Source organism: Mesoplodon densirostris, chromosome 4 (genome assembly GCF_025265405.1).
Source record: "Mesoplodon densirostris isolate mMesDen1 chromosome 4, mMesDen1 primary haplotype, whole genome shotgun sequence".
Taxonomy (NCBI): Eukaryota; Metazoa; Chordata; class Mammalia; order Artiodactyla; family Ziphiidae; genus Mesoplodon; species Mesoplodon densirostris.
In genome coordinates, this window is record NC_082664.1 from 160,293,696 (window position 1) to 160,312,310 (window position 18,615).

An 18,615-nucleotide genomic window follows, 5' to 3' on the forward strand; every position below is an offset into this window, starting at 1 on the left:
CAATGGTCTCAGATGTTCTCTCCAACCACTGCTCGCCTTTCCATGAGTTTTGATGTGAGTGCTTTCTTGCTTGGCTGGTGTGATGGGAAGTCCTCTTGCACGGTCTCAGAAGGAGCCCTCCTCTCTGAGTGCACGTGTCCTCCTGCAGATCCCAGAAAGCACTGGCTTGTTGCTTTGTAAGAACATGAGGAATTTCGGTCACTCCTTTAACGACAAATAATTGTTTTCCTAATACCAACTCTGTGCCCCCCTTCTCTGCTTGCCTGCTCTTCTTTGTACTCAGTAACTTTTTGCTTTAATGACAAATCATAGCATCATCTTCTTAGAGACTTTGTAAGCACCCATTACATCATTAAACACATCTGGTTGCAACAGTTCATATAACACAATAGAAGTGCCAGAGATATGAAGCACTATGACCAAGAGTGCGTAAAAGCAACAGCAGCTTAATTGGGACTGCAACTTGGCCCGGCAATGACTGAACAATCGCAGTGATTGTAAGATGCATCCTGATTTCTGCTGCATTAAAATGGGCGGTGGTAGGGAGGGGGTCGGGGTGGGGGGGTGGAATGTGCACCTTAGAAATTATGAAACCCAGAAATCACTTCAGCCTGTGTCAGGGTTTTTCCCTGGAAACTTACTGGGAAAACTCCATGGGAAACTCCAACTCATGAAGGTAGGATTTGACATTCCACGTACAATTAGCAAAGTGCTAAAACATCTGCCAAAGAGAAGGCAATCAAGGCAGTTTTTAAAAAGATGTTTGCAAGTCCATAACAGCATTTCTCAACATTGGCTGCACATTAGACTTGATGGAGGAATTTTAGAAGAAGAAGAAAAAAAAAATAGTACTAGCCCCAAACAAATTGAATCTCACGCTAGCTACAGCAGCACATAGACTAAAACTGACACTGTACAAAGATTAGCATGGCCCCTGCCCAAGGATGATGGGCAAATTCATGAAGCATTCCATATTTTTAATAATTTTTTAAAAAAATCAGAATCTCTAGGGGTGGGCCCAGGCATCCGGTCATTTTGAAGAGATCTCTAGGGGGTCCTAGTCTGCCACCCAGTTAGGGAACCACTGATAGGAAGATAAGAAATTTCCTGGATTTCCAAAAAGCCAAATTCCTAGTATGTCTCAGGCGCAATTAAGAGCGATCCACCTTCCTTGGAAACGTCTGGATATAGCAGCAGGCAGGTCTAGGGTTTACTTCATCTGAGCCTGCATGTTGTGGGCACATTTTCCCCCTCCTCTTTCTTTCCTCTTTTTTCCCCCCTCCCTCTTTTTAATGCCAGCTTGGCAATCTCGCAGCACAGATCTATTTTAGCACAATGACACACTGAGTTTTAAACCTTTCAAACTGTGTTATTCACAACCATGAATGTCCTATCATGAATAGAAAATAGACTTTCTGGGATTCTCTGAACTCAGACCCTGACCGCATGTCATTTCTGAGTCCTCCCTGGCCGTTCCCTCCACTGGGCTGGTCACTTTCGCCCCTGACTTCCGTCTGCCCCACCTTGATGTCCACCCCTTTCCTCCGCTGGCTCTGAGGAGGGACAGGACGTGAAGGGTAGCTCCTTGAGGCTCTGCAGGATTCCAGTGTCTCTTGTAGTTGAATCTCTTGATAGCTGCAGACAGTATATGGTGTAGATCAAAAAGGAGGGTACCAGTGTTCAACGCCAGTGACAGCAGTGTACATTACCCCACATCATGTACATATTGGCATGTGTCTAACAAGGGGTTTGGATTTTCCATCACAGAAGGAAAGATGTGCTTTCTAGAAAGATCCCACAGCCTCCTCATCTCCCTACCCTTTCTACATACCTACCATTTTATCTCTTGGGTTTTTTTTTTTTTTTTGGTAGGTTTATTTTTTAAGCTTACAAACCCTGCATAATGAGGAAAGTGAAAACACTCTGATTGGGAGACTTTCGGCTAAAGAGGGGAGCTCTTGGGGGCATTGCTTAAACTTCATCCTCCGAATACCATCAGTATATTTTCAAAGAAAATAGACCATAGTGTGCTTTGTTTTTTCAACTTCCATTGAGATTTTTATGGAAGAGGTGCTCTGGGAGTCTCTGCATATTTTATTTAGATTTTGACAGTATAATTTAAATAATGATCTAGGGAATTCCTTGGCAGTCCAGTGGTTAGGACTCAGTGATTTCACTGCCAGGGCCTGGGTTTGATCCCTGGTTGGGGAACTAAGACCCCACAAGCTGCGTGACACTGCCAAAAAAATCTTTTTTAATTAAAAAAAAATAATGATCTATTGAAGAGAATTAAATCATCATGGCACTTGAAGGTGATCCATTCTGCATCTCTTCTTGAGATCCTCGGTCAGTGGTGAGTTTCTTTTTCTCTTAACAGATGTAGGACACATTTTTCTTTGTGTTAAGTTTTTCATAAGACGAATAAACTAGACATGGTAAGACGTATCACAATCAGCAAAAAAGAAAACTCTATCACCTGAAATCTCTTCTCTCTACTCTTCTTCACACTTGGATGAATTTTCTTAACCACCCATGGCTTTCAGGACAGACTAGAGTTCATGTGAGTGACACATAGTGAGATATATTTTGCAGTGACTTCTTAACAATCTGTACAGTTATACATAATGTACTTTAAGTTTAAAAAAGTCATGTTAGAATATATATGTTGCTACCACTTCTGTATGAGATTGAGAGCAACGCTTACCCTCTTTAGGCTGTAGTGTCCTCATTTATAAAAAGAGATATTTATAGTATCTACTTCATGGGGTTTTGTGAAGATTACAATGAATATAAAATAGGGAGCTAATTGCTGGGCATTCAGTTCAGCTACACAAGGAATGGTAGTTAGATGTTGTCATTATCATTTTTGTTATTATCAGCCAAGCTCCTTCTCTATCTCCATCCCTTTTTCTCCTCACATGCTGTAGGTAAAAAGAAAGTACAAAGAGTAGATTTTTCCAGAATGAAATCCTGCCATTTGCGGCAACATGGATAGACCTAGAGGGTATTATGCTTAGTAAAATAAGTCAGACAGAGAAAGGCAATTACCCTACTTCCACTTATATGTGGAATCTAAAAATTAAACAAACAAATGTGTGTAGCAAAAGAGAAACAGACTTGCAGATGTAGAGGACAAACCAGTGGTTTCCAGTGGGGAAAGGGAAGGGGGAGGGGCAAGATAGGGGTAAGGGATTAAGAGGTACAAACTATTATGTATAAAATAGATAAGTAACAAGGATATAATGTACAACACAGGGAATTATAGCCATTACAAACAGATTTTAATGGAGCATAATCTGTACAAATACTGAATCACTAGGCTCTATACCTGCAAGTAATGTAATATTGTAAATCAACTATATTTCAATTAAAGAAAGAAATTAATTTTAAAAAGAGTAGATTTTTCCATAACCTATATTTACCTACTCATCCTTTGGATGGAATCCTCAACAGAGAGACAGAATTCACAGACCACAGTTAACCTGTCTTTGAATCTTTTACTGCCTACAAATTGTCTGATTTGATACAGTGCACCGAAAGATTTGAAGGCTTCTGAGGTTTCCCTTCTGGCGAGCTCACTAGAGTCCTCACCCAAATCTTCATCTTCAGAATTCCCTAGCAGTAATTCACTCTGTGTTCACATAGCAATTTGTAGTTTTCAAGCATTATTACTTTACAAGTCAACTTTAGAACATTCCAACAATATCTCATGAATATATTAATAAGTAAATTAATTAGCATATCATTAACACTGTTTGTCATGGAAGAAAGTTAAGAAACCAAGAATTTAGGTGACCTGACCATGGACCCTCAGTTACTGTGAGATTTGTCGAACTAATTGTATCTCCCATGTTTTCTCCAACACATACTGTTATTCCCAGCAGTGAGTTCAAAATGACTTTAATATCAAGGAGGCAGACACACAGCTAAGAATCCCTAGATTATTTTTTTAATCTTGAAGTTATTGAGCGTTGCCATGGGGGCATGGCCACCTTGCGATATCCTTTTGCTGCTGGGCATAGCCCATAACCTAAAATCCACAAAGCATTCCGATGCCTGATTTGGACATTTAGTTGAAACCTCTTCCCCCCTCACACTTGTAGATATTCACCTGACGATGAATATCAAAATGGACTTGTTTTTTTTGTTTTGTCTCTTCTTTTCCTACTTGACGTTTCTTGAAACTGACAAAAAGCCAGGGGTAACAAAAGGCAAGAGGAGAAAGTATGGAATGTGTTGATAAGGAACAGAGTGAAAAAGAGACCTGGTTAATTCACTCAAAGGGTCATAACTCCCTCCCAGCTGAGGTCTTCGATTTGATGTCGAGCCAGCTCTAGGGTCTCCTGAACAGTTGATGGTGTGCCGGCCTTCAGGGTGGAACACCCTTTCTCTGGAGAAAATCATCGCGGTTGGCAGTGGCCTGATGGGTCCACCCATGATGACATCTGTGCTCCTATTTATAACTCAAGGGTATACCCTCTTTTTCCATCTGAGCTGTTAGCTTTTTAAAATACTTAAAAACCAATCAGCAACTAAATTGCAGCTGAAGAGCTATTTCAATTATAGGATGGAGGCAGTTCCTCGGCAACTGAAGTATTTAAGAGCTGCAAAAATTAATGTGCATTTTAATGCTGATTTGCGGAGTATAATACACTTTGTAATTCATTTAAATGTATTCTGTGTGTTTTCTTCTAGCTGAAGGCACAGCGGCAGTCCTTCGAATCATCATAGAACTACACTTTTAAAGTTTTTTTTAATAGAAAAGTATTTAAAACCTAAGAAAATAAACTGAGTGAAGACATAATTGGTTGGAATCGGAATGCAGATTGGGTTCTTTTCCTTGAATAACTTCACTTAAAAACACTCCTGTGGGATGATTCTTACTCCTGAGAGAGATAGCCTGCAGTTTGGATCATACCAAATAAAAATCTCATCTAAAATTACTGTTTTTTTGTTGAAGCTATACTATTGGTCAGAGGCTACTGACTTGGCAGATAAGTCCAGGAGCTTCAGTGCCTCCATGGATGATGAGCTTTAAAACTGAGTTCATCAAACATAAACGTTTTGCCCCAGAGCCCAGCAAGCTGTACCTAGGTCGACAGCCCGAAGGACATGAAGTCAGCAGAGCAAACAGTTGCTTTTGTTCCGCAGTTGCCACGACAGAGATTAAATGGATGCGTGAGGGAGAGTGTGTGGCTACAGGCCAGAGAAAGAGGTCCGAGGTGGACGCACCCAGCCTGGGTCCCCTCTCTGTGGTCTTGAACGAGAGACTCGGGGAAGGACAGATTTCAGCCACAGAACATGCATGTGCCCTCACCTCGTCCAGGGCCTTCATTCCTTCGCACAGCAGATGAGGGACCAACATCCTGACACAGCACTACTGCAGATTCACAGAAAGATGCAGGTCCCTAAGCAGACCCCAGCAGCGTGGGTGAAGTGACACTCCCCTGCTTTGTTCTGTAGTCACCTGAAAACAAATGAGCATACGCTTCTGTATGCTATCCAGTGTGGCATGGGGTTATTGCCAACTTTTGATCAGTCCCAGATTTGGTGTCACGTGTGTTGGATGTGCTGGGGTTGCATTTAAACCAATGAGTTGCTCAGAACGATGACATGCTGTGCCCTCCCCTGACTTCTGTCTCCTGAAGTTTATTCTTCCCGGCCCCTGAAGTCAATGTGTTTATAAACTGAGCCAATCAATGCACCTAAGACAGAGCTCTTCCAGAGCCCACCTAGGGGGCCGCCCTCTTCTGGGACATCACTGCTATTGGGGAGAGGCGGGTCCCAGGCGGAGAAGTGAAAAGGCCATTTATTTATTGAATGTTAACTGAGCACTGACTCTAAGTGCATCTGGCACAGGGTTATAGGGACGTGTAGGATGGGTGAGCTACAGCCTCATTCTTCAAAGAGAACCAAGTCCAAGAGTTGGAAATCGGGGGGGACTCCATGTTGCTTATGGAAAAATAAGATTTCCTGGAGCTTCGAGGAGTGGTTATGGGATGTAGCTGAACTCAGACATCACAATTAAAAATGCAGTTTGGAATAGGCTATGAACATCCATCTGGGGTGGCCTCTCCCGACTCTCCAAACTGAGGAAGCAGAAAGCTCAAGGATGTGAAGGATCTCAGGCTGGCTCGTACGCTGGTCTGAGGATCTGGGTTACCTTCAGTCACTTCTGCTGGGTAACTGGAGCCTGTATGTTTTTCACGGAGCCATTACACTGGAGCCCTCTCTGCCCTGCGCCCCAGAGGGTCCCCTTCCCCAACATGACATTGTCACAGTGCGCCCTGCCCATGGGACATCTGTTTTCAGGCCTTCTATAAGGAAACCATTGAGCCTGCCTCCGAGCTGTACACAGCGGTGGCTTTCATTTAAATACCCACTGCTCTTCCTGCCAGCGCCGGGGAACAGAGAGCGCTATTTATACACATCCTGGTGTCAATTTCCACAGCAAGGAGGTGAGGCTGGTTTCTGATGTACGCCTTTCCAGCCAGCTGTCCCCCCATCATTTTGCACATGCTGGCATGACATTTCCCTCCAGCCAATTGAATCCTGAAAAGTTTTGTTTCTTTCACACGTGAATAAAAAAGAAGTCTCTGACGTGCAGCATCCCTCGCTCCTCATAAAGCTGTAACTTCACAGGCTCAATCTAATTTGTACTCATATAGTTAATTATGAGTTAATGTTAATGGTTTAAGTCAGGGGGATGAAACCAAGTACCCAGCAATAGGAAAGGGAAGTTATTGTTAAATAAAAACCTGGATAACGACATGGACCAATGACGGATATGTGGACAAGGGGGAGACATAATCTGTGTCCTCGAGAAACCTGGACTGTTATAAATCATAGCAAATCTCTAAGGCTCTCTGGAGATTCAATACAGCCAGAGCTGCGGCTCCAGAGCAGGGGTAACCGCCCACAGCCGCATCCTGTCAGTCTGCACAAGCCCTGGGTCTTTCTGTTTAGATTGTTCTGTTAGTGAAGTTTGCTCTGTGGGGACCTTTGAGGAACTTAAATCACATATCATGCAATGGGTGAGAATATATGAAATATATTGCTATAGAAATGAAAGCTATTCTAATTGTGACAGTTTTTAAGTTATTTGAAAAGCACCTTCCATACACACAACAAAAGTCATATTTTAATTTTAGACCCCAAGGCAGAAGAAGAGGCTGAGGACCGATGAGAATTCTACCCACCCCCTCGCTTTGTAAGCATGTTCAACAAATACTCACTGAATAAATAAGCAAATGAATGAACAGATAAGCCTTGAGCATAGGGATTAAAACAGTATTTAGAACTTTTCTGAGAATGGAAGAATTTAAGTAGGATTCCACAGCACCCAAAATGGCAGGGGCAAAATTTCTTGATTACAATGCTATGAAGACCCAGATGGCTCTCAAATTTTCTACGTTAGTCTGAATTGATGAAGAGTTAGAAGCAAGTTATGATAATATTTGCCACAAAACTGGAAAGCCCAGAGAACTGACCGAAACGATCATGAAGTTCTATTGATAGTGCCTCCAAAAATACTGTAAAATTATCATCTCTTTCTTATTACAAAAGATTTCAGGGACACAGAAAAGCATAGTGAATGAGCTCTGTTAAATGGAACATTTAAGTAAAGCATTTAGAATAAGAGGTGAAGCTCCTGCTTTTCCTTCCCTAGTCCTTGTACCCACCCCCCTTTTCGAGAAATAATCACTTTCACAAAATTGATGTTAATCATCCTAGGAATTTTTAAAAAATTAAATTTACTTGCAGATGTACATATCCACAAATTATGCGTTGTTTTGCATCATTTTTTAGCTTTTTAAATAAATACTACTGTACCATACATATTTTTCCCTAACTTGCTTTTCATACTTGTGATTGGGGGGATTTATCCACGTTGATTTATGTAGCTCAAAGAAATTTATTTTATCTGATGTGTAGTGTTTATTGTACCTTATGAACATGCCATAACTTACATCTCCATTTTCCTGGCGCCATATATTTTAGTTACTTTTTTTTTTTTTTTTTTTTTTTTTTTTTGCTATTGCAAAGAGGCCTTCCTGACCATTCCTGTTTATGTTTCCTTGAGCATACAACCAAGGGTAGCCCCGGGGCAGTGGTTTTCAACCCTGCCTTCATATAAGAAAGCTTTAAGAAAAACACCCAAACTGATCCTGACATCAAAGATTCTGATTTAATTTGTCTAGGGTCTAAATTCCAGTGATAGAAGACAGAAAATGAACAAAGGTATAGATTAGGAAATATCTGGTGGTGATACGAGATACAAGGAAAATAAAACAAGGGAATCCTATAGAGCCTTTATCCAGGGAAGAGCATCCCTTGGAGGTGACATTGAAGCTCAGATGAGTGACCCAGGGGCCACTGTGAGAAGACCTCAGAGAAGGAAGTTTCCTGTGAGACGACATGGCTGGAGGAGGCTTGTCATTTTGAGAAACAGGAAGTCAGTATGTCTGCTAGCCTGCTGCTGACAGCATAGGGTCAAGGCAGGAATACCAGTACAGGCCCGTGTACCACACACTTAAATATTTAAAGGTCATAAGTTAAGCAAACTATTGAGGAATATATGTTCTATATTCCTACTTTAACAAATACACCTTCATAATGACAAAATTAAAACTATGGGTAAAGCTAAGGTCTCTATCTGATGGAAAGTCATCAAAATACCAATGAAAACTAAATTTGATTGTTATTGCACACATGTGGGTGTACTGGGGATGGACCACAGATGCTTCAATGAGTGATAAAATAAAGATATAAATAATTTATAAATTATTTTATATTTTTCCATTTCGCTTACTTTGTTGGCTTTATTTCAGTGAAATCATTATTTATGTTGTTATAATCAAAAGTCACATAATTTGCCATTGACAGTAATGATCTAAAGGATTAAAGGTAAAACATATTTTTACTTAAGAGATACACAATTTAAATTTATTTTCATTAAAGCATAAATGAAATGTAAAACATTTTTTTAATTAAAAAATTTTTTTATTATATATTTTCCGAAAGGTTATTTTTCTTTTAATTAGAAGTGATAATTAACCAATATCAAAATATTTATTCAAAATTATTTGTTAAGAGACTTCCCTAGTGCGGGCTTCCCTGTTGGCGCAGTGGTTGAGAGTCTGCCTGCCGATGCAGGGGACACGGGTTTGTGGCCCGGTCTGGGAAGATCCCACATGCCGCGGAGCGGCTGGGCCCGTGAGCCATAGCCGCTGAGCCTGCGCGTCGGGAGCCTGTGCTCCACAACGGGAGAGGCCACAACAGTGAGAGGCCCACGTACCGCAAAAAAAAAAAAAAAAAAAAAAGAGACTTCCCTAGTGGTCCAGTGGTTAGAACTCCACCCTCCCAATGCAGGGGGCTCTGGTTCAATCCTTGGGTGGGAAACTAAGATTCAGCATGCTGCACCATGTGACCTAAGAAAGAAAGAAAGAAAATTATCAATATTTGTTAAGATGAAATTTTAAAATTTAAATTTTAGGAAATTTAAATACATCTTATTAAATATAGCACTGACCCTTGTGCAGGTGAAAATCTATCTGTAAATTTACAGTCAGCCCTCCATATCAGCAGTTCTGTATCCATGGATTCAGCAACCTCAGATGTCATAGTACTGCAGTATGTATTTATTGAGAAAAAAATCCACACAGTTCAAACCCATGTTGTTCAAGGGTCAACTGTATTTGTATAAAAATAAAAGTATTGCAGTTCAAGAATTGGATGTACATGTAGTTCAAATGTATGAATTGGTATCACTTCCTGTTACTTCTAGTCCCACGTTGTTTTAAAATATAGGATTTATTATTGCTCAGGTATAGTGAGGCCAACAGATCAGGAGATGACTACCATTAAGAGAGGGTTTGGGGCTTCCCTGGTGGCGCAGTGGTTGAGAGTCCGCCTGCCGATGCAGGGGACACGGGTTCGTGCCCCGATCCCGGAGGATCCCACGTGCCGCGGAGCGGCTGGGCCCGCGAGCCATGGCCACGGGGCCTGTGTGTCCGGAGCCTGTGCTCCGCAACGGGAGAGGCCACAGCAGTGAGAGGCCCGCGTACAGCAAAAAAAAAAAAAAAAAAAAAAAAAAAAAAAGAGAGGGTTTGTTATACTCACAGATCCCGGGAGAATGGGGCATGTCACACCAGGCAGGGCCACACAGGGCGACACCAGGGTCCATCAGGACATGAAGGAGTGAGGGGAAAATGTGAGTAACAGCCTTTATTGTGTTTCCCTGGGGCAGGGTATTTTTACCTGAATAAACTATGATTTTTTAAGAAACGAATGAAATGAAAAAATAAAATTTCAACTTGCTTATTTATAACGTGAGTAAAATAAGTAATTCTGCAAGTGAGACCCTTTTTTTTTTTTTTTTTTTTTGGCGATACGCGGGCCTCTCACTGTTGTGTCCTCTCCCGTTGCGGAGAACAGGCTCCGGACGCGCAGGCTCAGCGGCCATGGCTCATGGGCCCAGCCGCTCCGTGGCATGTGGGATCTTCCCGGACCGGGCCATGAACCCGTGTCCCCTGCATTGGCAGGCAGACTCTCAACCACTGCGCCAACAGGGAAGCCCCAAGTGAGACACTTTTATATATTAAGTGAAAAAAAAAAAATTGCCCAGGCATCAAAACTTTCTCAGATAGTGGGTTTTGAACAGCATCCCTAGAGAGCAGCAGTGCAGGACAGAGACGAGTATTTACGAACCTAAGTCTAACCAGAAACACTTTGCTGACCATAAGGCTGAGAACTTGCAGGAGGAGTTGCTTGAAAATAGATTGTTAATGATGTTTTCTATTACAGATGAGAATACAGATAACACCTCCCAATAAATCTGCATTTCTTCATGCTTCCAGTCAGAATTCTGATGTGACCAAAGTTTGATAGAAACTTTTGGACGTGATGCCTGTGATAGGTACACATATCAGGGCGTGACCTACTATCTTGTATTGAGAAAAGTCCTGAACATTTAAGGTGGACTCATCCAAAGTAGTAAACTGGATTACGATATGGCTCCTGGAATGGTCATGGTTAATATTTTAGTACTTGCTGTAGTACTAAAATCCAAGATGGTAACAGTGTGCAAAGGCTTTGTCGTTAGCTATTTGTTAACTCATTCACCCAGGAATAATTTTGTACTAAAACTTTCATATACATAACACCATGAATACTGCCTGCCCCTAGCCTAAAAGTACAGACCATTCATGTTTATTAGACTCAGAGCTGGCAGAATGCCAGGGATTTGGTTTTGCCATGGTGACAGACATTTTTATTAGTTTTGGGGGAAAAATAGACATGTTAGTATAATTCAAAGAAATACCTCACCACCTTTCACCAGCATATACCCCAGTTTCCCTTCCTGAAATCCATTTCCGGAAATGAAAGTGAAACATTTCCAAAATTATAGACTTGAGGACTGAACAGCAAAAAAAATTCTCAGATTTTAAACTTTAGAACATGAACTAACGTTGTTCAATTCACACTCAGATGTAAAATTCATAATTTGAATAAAAGCTACAAATGGAAATCACTGTCCTACACTCCAAAGAAAAGTAAATACAGTGATGTTAGAAAACCAGAATATTGCAAATATTTCAAGAGTCGTTTTTAAAAAAAATCACTGTGCAAGAATCTTTCTGCATTTAGAATCCCTACATTTGTGAACAGCTGTTTTTCATTATAAAACTGAATAAAACTAAATGTCACAGCCCGTTAAAGGACTTAACATTAAAAACGGAACATAAGACTTGACATTGTCAGCTTAATACCAAAAAAAAAAAAAAAAAAAGAAAAAGAAAAAACCCAACAAGAGCTGTGGTCAGGTTTCTATGTCCTAATCCAAAGTATAATGAGTTAACAAAATAAAAATACATAAAATACAAACTGAAATGTGTAATGAATTACATATTCGAATATATGCATATGTTAATTTTCAATTTCAAATTGGTACTATTCTATATTACACATATTTCTGTTGTCACTTTACAACAACACATCTGGAAAAACAGAGAAAGATCAAATATATTTCTGGCCACAAATTTTACTTATTATCAATCCATTTCACTGATTTATTTCTACCTTCCAGGCCCTGTAGACACCTGAGTGCATGATCCCTGCTCTAGACCATGAGTTCATCATGGACAGACCCTGGCAGTGTATTATTCAACCAGCTTCCCTCTTTGTCCATCTATGATCCATCTGTGATTTAACAAATATTACTTGGTCACCTGCTAGCTACCTAGCACTGTAGGTCGTGCTGCAGTAACAAAAATGGATAAGACAATTCCTGTCTCCTGGACCTCAGATTCTTTTTTTTTTTTTGCTGTACGCGGGCCTCTCACTGCTGTGGCCTCTCCCGTTGCGGAGCACAGGCTCCGGACACACAGGCTCCGCGGCCATGGCTCGCGGGCCCAGCCGCTCCGCGGCATGTGGGATCTTCTGGGATCGGGGCACGAACCCGTGTCCCCTGCATCGGCAGGCGGACTCTCAACCACTGCGCCACCAGGGAAGCCCTCAGATTCTTATATTCAGTAAATGTTTGAATTGAATTGATTGGCTGTCTTAGTCCTACCATGGCCCAAAGAGTTCTGAGTTACACGATCTGTAGAACCCCAAGACTGTTAGTCGCAAACACGGCAGGTAATATAACAGCTTATAAAATTCATCCCCCAAGAGAGAAATTATTCCTGTCTGTGGGATTTGATTTGTGAAAGCATCTGGCACAATGGGAAGCACTGAGTTTTGCATTCAGGGTGACAAAATGTAAGTCCCTGACGCTAATTAGTAAATTAACATATACGCTCATTCACCTGAGTTCCTGCAGTCCAAACCCTTTCCAATTTTGCTGCAGGAAAGTAAGCTTTTCCCAAGAGACACAATTGAAAATAGGTCTGAACAAACATGGCTTTGTCTTCTCTGGCATCTGAATCTGTTTCTGTTTTTCTTATCACGTTTAAAATCCAAAGGATTGGGCTTCGAATCCTGGTGCCTTCAGTGACCACAGTTACAGCAGCGATGGTGGTATCTTTTCCCCACACATAAACTTCCCTTTAGCTTAATTGTCTTTTAAGACACAGCTGGCCTGATGTCACAGGAACTAGAATGGCAGCTCATTGCTGAGCTGGGGAGTTGCATTAGATTTAAAGGCAGGGATGAGAATGAGAGATGACATAGAAGTCTTTGAGCCTGAAATGGCAAACATACAAATAAACGTACACATTCTTCCAGTCTTAACTATTTTACAGTCTTCTTAAATCTTTATATGTTTAAGATTTTACGGTCTTCTTAAATATTTTAAGAGATATTTAATTTATCATCTTTAATTAGCCCAGAAGGATAGAGATGGTCTTTGGTCTCCCATAATTTTCAGTTATTTGCTAAAATTCTTCTTCCACTCTGTTCATTCAACCTGGTTGAATTCTAATATAATTCAATGTTATTTCAACGGCATTTTATCAAGTACCCATTCCATGCCAGGTCCTGTTGACAGGCAGCGTAGGAGACAGGAGAGCACCTAGAAAGGCTGCCCATCAGAGACAGAATGAAGAATGAATAGAATTTATTAAGTGAAAAAGGTGAGACATGAAACACAGGCAATTCGATCAGCATGTTCAAAAGTGCAAAACAATTAAATATCACGGCAGGCAAAAAGGAAATATAAATTGTCTGAATGGCTGGTACAGCAGAAAAAGAGCAGGCTGGGGGTTGGGTGGGAGCTGGGACTTCAACAGATCTGAGCTCCAATCACTGTTCCAGGGAGGACTTGCTTCAGAGCCACAAAGGGGGATTTTTTTTTAATATATAAAACAGCAACATGGGCTTCTCTGGTGGCGCAGTTGTTGAGAGTCCGCCTGCCGATGCAGGGGACACGGGTTCGTGCCCTGGCCCGGGAAGATCCCACATGCCGCGGAGCGGCTGGGCCCATGAGCCGTGACCGCCGAGCCTGTGCGTCCGGAGCCTGTGCTCCGCAATGGGAGAGGCCACAACAGTGAGAGACCCGCGTACCACAAAAAAAAAAAAGCAACAAAACTTATTCTTTTTCTGGGCAGGACACCTGGTGATTCAGATTCAGAAGGTGTGGGATTGGAGCTCAGAAATATTTATTTTTTGAAATACCTTCCAAGTTCCACTTCAAGATGGTGGCTGAGCACAAGGCTTTTTCTTCCTCCTCCTGTTCCTCCCCAAGCCCCACTGAAATTATCGTAAGAAGGACCAAGATGCATTACCCACAGCAGTGAGGAGAACAGAAAAATTGCAAAGGGGCCAGAGTTAGTAATCTCTTGCTTAAAGTTAGAAAGAGGATAGAAGCACATTGAAAGCGAAAACCCAGCGTTGGGAGCTATGGTCCTCCACCTTGGGAGAAGGATGCTGTAAAAGCCACGGTTTCTGGCAGAGTTACAGAGAAACTTCCAAATTGGCGTAAGTCAGAGTGGGTAAGGAATAATGTCACAAAAATAAAATCAAATGATGAGAGGAGTGTCTGGGGAACAGCTAAACCCTCCTCTTCCACCTCAGGAGATTAGCTGGCAGCCCGGCTCTTAATGACGTGGAATAGGTGCTCTTTGAAAGAAAGGTATTTGAGAAATCCAAGAGATACTATTTCTAGCCTGATTAATTTCTCCCCAGCTGAAAGAACCAGACCAGCACAGAAGAGAAGCCTCCTCACATTTTCCTCGGGAGCTTGGAAGTGAGAATACACTCACCCCCTCCAAGTACCCATGTCCCACAGACCTCATGAGGGATGGAGAAGAAGGTAGGGAAGGAAATGGGAAAGGAACCCGTGCTCATAGCTGTTGAGTTACACCCATGGGGCACTCATTATCCAAGCTCTTCATGGTCATTTCTGTTAATGTATTAGGGGGGCGTAAGAACTTTAACCCAGAGCCCCAAACATCCCAGCCTCTCTGAGGGTGTCCCTTCTTCTCTGCTACTGCAAACCGTGGCAGTGGGAATCAAACTTTCCCTTTAAATTAGATCTCTCTGAAAAGGAGGCATTCTCTGATAGGTAGAGTGATCCAAAAAAGACCAAAATTCCCATGTGCAATTTCTTTTTACGATCCTTGTTTGTTCACTGGAGTAGGGAAGAAACCAACATTTGCTAGAAGAACCCAGCACTCAATCTGGTCCCAAAGGGTAGAGGTGGCCAGGAGTCCAGGTTTCGATGTTCTAAGAGGATCCGGTCCATCGTAGGAAGCTCAGCATCCAGAGAATCCAGGCTCAGGCAGGTTTTCGAAACTGGTGTGGAAATCTCCCCAGTCACTGGCTAGAGAGCGACTAAGCGTCCTTCCTCGGGAGAGCCACTGACAAGTATGTGGGTGGGGTCTCGGAGCTCCATCCAAATGGGCTGAGATCATCCGTCCCAACAGGAAGTCCACAGGGAAAGGAGTAGACGGGGCAGAAGCCCTGTCACCTGAACTGGACAACATAACATGCATGACGCTGATGCAACAGAAAAGCCACAGATCTAATGCACCGTCTGCTTGCGATTTCTACCACCCGTCCCGTGTGGGTTCCAATCTGGGAAACAGGTCCCACTTTGGACACAATGGGTTAGAAGAGTCTCACTGAACCTGTGGCTTGAAAGTCCTCTGTGACGTCAGATGAGAGAGAGCTCTCGTTCTCTTGTATTGAGAAATTAAGTAGCTTTAGGGCTGGGGGAAGGGGAGTCCCTAATTTTTTCTTGAAAATAAAAACATGTTGAATGCAATTGTGTTCAATGCCCTTGGCTCTACAGTGAGGGCTTGTGGCCTGTTTTCAGACCACAGCCTTCTGTTCTTTCTTCCCCAAGCTCACATTCCGCCAGCCTTTGCCCGAGTCACGTGGATGTTCATGCGTTTGGTGGGAAAGAAGAGAGCTTGGTCGGGGGGGTGGTGTGGACTGGGAGAGAGCTGAATCCCCCTTTGTGTGTGTCTCTAATGAGTTTATTTCTGATCAGTTCTGACCTCTTCTCCAGCTTTTTCAGAATCATCTCTTGCTCACAAACTTGGCTCTGTTGATCAGTGAATGAGCCACTTTTTAGTCTACAGTCTGTGTAGGAAACCAAAACAGCTCAGGGCCCAAGGCAAACGGGTCCACTACATTTGTACAACTTCCAACCACACCCATCTCCACAGTGGAGATCACCTGCTCCTGTCTTGGGCCATCCAATAAAGAGAACTTGTTGTGCTCAGGACTTCTTTCTCCATTTTGATCTCTCAAGGCATTCCACGTGGATGCTTTTTTGTTTTCACATTTAAAATCCATTTTCTCTCTCTGGGGAGACTCCCCAAGACCATGGCTCAGAGTCTGCCTTCATACACCCTTTGCTGTCAAACCACCAGGCACACAGGCGTTACTTTTCATGTCTGTTTGTAAAAGTCTGCCCTGGAGTTTCAAAAATTTCAAAATACAATGGACTCTCTCACATGGGGAGATCGCACTTGTAAATGGTCCTTTTGTGAACACCAGGGAAATAATAGAATCTTCACCTCCGTTCTGGGGCTGCAGCCGGCTGCTACCTTGGTTACAGCGATGTGGGTTCTTAACAAGCTCTTAATTTGAATGGGCTGTTTATGTTCTGTTTACGAGGGGAACCTAGGTGTGATGCCCACTGACCACAGGAGAGCTGGACTCAGTGAGGCCCTTTCTTTGCACTAAATAGAAGCACATTGAAAGCGAAAACCCAGTGTTGGGAGCTATGGTCCTCCACCTTGGGAGAAGGATGCTGTAAAAGCCACGGTGTGATCATGAACCAGCCCCAGATTATGCACAGAGATTAGGGCCCCAGAACTTTGTTTCCAGGGTGTGCAGATGACTTAGGAAAAGGGGAAAAAGGTTTGTTGGAGAGAGGAAGGGAAAGGAAGGATAGAGAATCTGTCAGCGAAACTTACTGCCTTAGCTCGCATTTTGGTGAGACTGTGTACGTGAATGCTCCATCTGCAGATGGGAATCGTTCTCAGTCTCCTTAGAGCAATAATGCGAGTGATAAGAGCTCGTGTTGGTGTGAAATAAATTGGACCCTGAGTATCTCCATCACCTCAAGCAGAGACAGATTAGCCAGTTCTCTAGATAGAAGCCCACCTCCTCTAAGCTTGGGGTGGGGGCCTGGGTGTCAGAGTGCCGCCCACTCCCACCAACGGCTGAGGGTGCTCGCAGCTCTCCACCGTAATCTCCCCCTGGGCTGAGGCTGCAAGCCCTGGGCCCAAATCGGTGGGTCAAGAGCTTCTAGATAATTTCAGAACCTCGTGTAGAATTGCTACCGACATGCTCACCCTCTCAACTGTTCACTCTTGAGACTTTCAGGGGGAGGAAATGTCACAAGATGTATCCCTTCACCCCCCCATAGGTGCTTCTGTCAGAAATTACCCTTCGTAACAGGAGAGAGAGATGGTAAAGCTGAACAAATAATACAGTGATGGAGGCAGGCTGAACAATATCAACCCAGAGAGGAAGAAAAGCCAGAAACCAAGGGTCAGCTGGGAGGTTGGAAGCTAAAAGACCATATCAATGAAGGCATGGATGCTGAAGTGTGGGAGTCTATAAGTCGAAGTTACAAAAGAGGACGGATGGTTTTTAAATTATCTGCACGTTGTTTGATGCCCACGCCCCCCCCACCCCCAGTGGATGAGGTCTAATTTCCCTCTTCTTGAAGACGGATCAGCCTCTGTGAAGTGCTTGTGATGATAAAATGCAGCAGAAGTGACACTCTGCCTTCCGTGGGGCTGTGTTTCTGCTTGGTCTCTCTCTCGGGACACTAGCTCTGAAGCTCTGAGCCATCATATAAGAAATGGGCCACCACGGAGCCACTGTGCTGTAGATCACATGGAGGTAGCTATGTTTGGGGAACCCCCAATGTTCCAGCTTCCAGTTTCTTGAGTCTTCCCAGTCCAGCTGCCAGGCAGGTGAGCAAGCCTTCAGATTCTAGCCCCCAGCTTCAAAAGGCTGAGGCTAAAGGGGAGTGAAACAGAAACAGACTCTCTCCCTCCCCAGCCCTGCCCAGAGGACAGTTTCTGAGCATAAATTTTGTTTTAAGCCACTGAGGATTGGAGTGGATACTTCCCTAGTCACAGAACTGGGCTGGAGGGGATGATGATTAAATAAGCAAAGATGAACGAAGATGTGGGAAGATTCGGGATGATTTGGTCCCTTGCAGAGGTTCTGACACACTCTCATGACTGACAGCAGAAGGACTATAAAAAATATTATTGCATTGCTTGTCGTTTTTTTAGTCATTTAAATATTATATGCAACTCCAGAGAATAACATTCCAAAAAACACCCAGAGTTCCCAGCCCCTGGCACTGATAACTATTTTCGTTTTAGGTGATGTTCCTTGTCCTTTTCCTCAATTTCTGCTCTATTCCTGCCCTGACTCTACTACTTACCCATTGATCCCTTGGTTATTGGCTGTCTACCTGGTCTTTAGGTTCTGTTGCCTTTGGGATTCCCAAACCCTGCATTCAGATCATGAACCAGCCCCAGATTATGCACAGAGATTAGGGCCCCAGAACTTTGTTTCCAGGGTGTGCAGATGACTTAGGAAAAGGGGAAAAAGGTTTGTTGGAGAGAGGAAGGGAAAGGAAGGATAGAGAATCTGTCAGCGAAACTTACTGCCTTAGCTCGCATTTTGGTGAGA

At 42.9% G+C, this 18,615-nt stretch overlaps 1 non-coding gene across 1 annotated transcript; it reads left to right on the forward strand.

Moving 5' to 3' along the window:
• Positions 1-875: 875 nt before the first annotated feature.
• LOC132489726 (U6 spliceosomal RNA) lies at positions 876-979 on the forward strand. Its single transcript, XR_009532108.1, has one exon. It is a non-coding gene; the product is annotated as a U6 spliceosomal RNA (small nuclear RNA).
• The last annotated feature ends 17,636 nt before the right edge of the window (positions 980-18,615 follow it).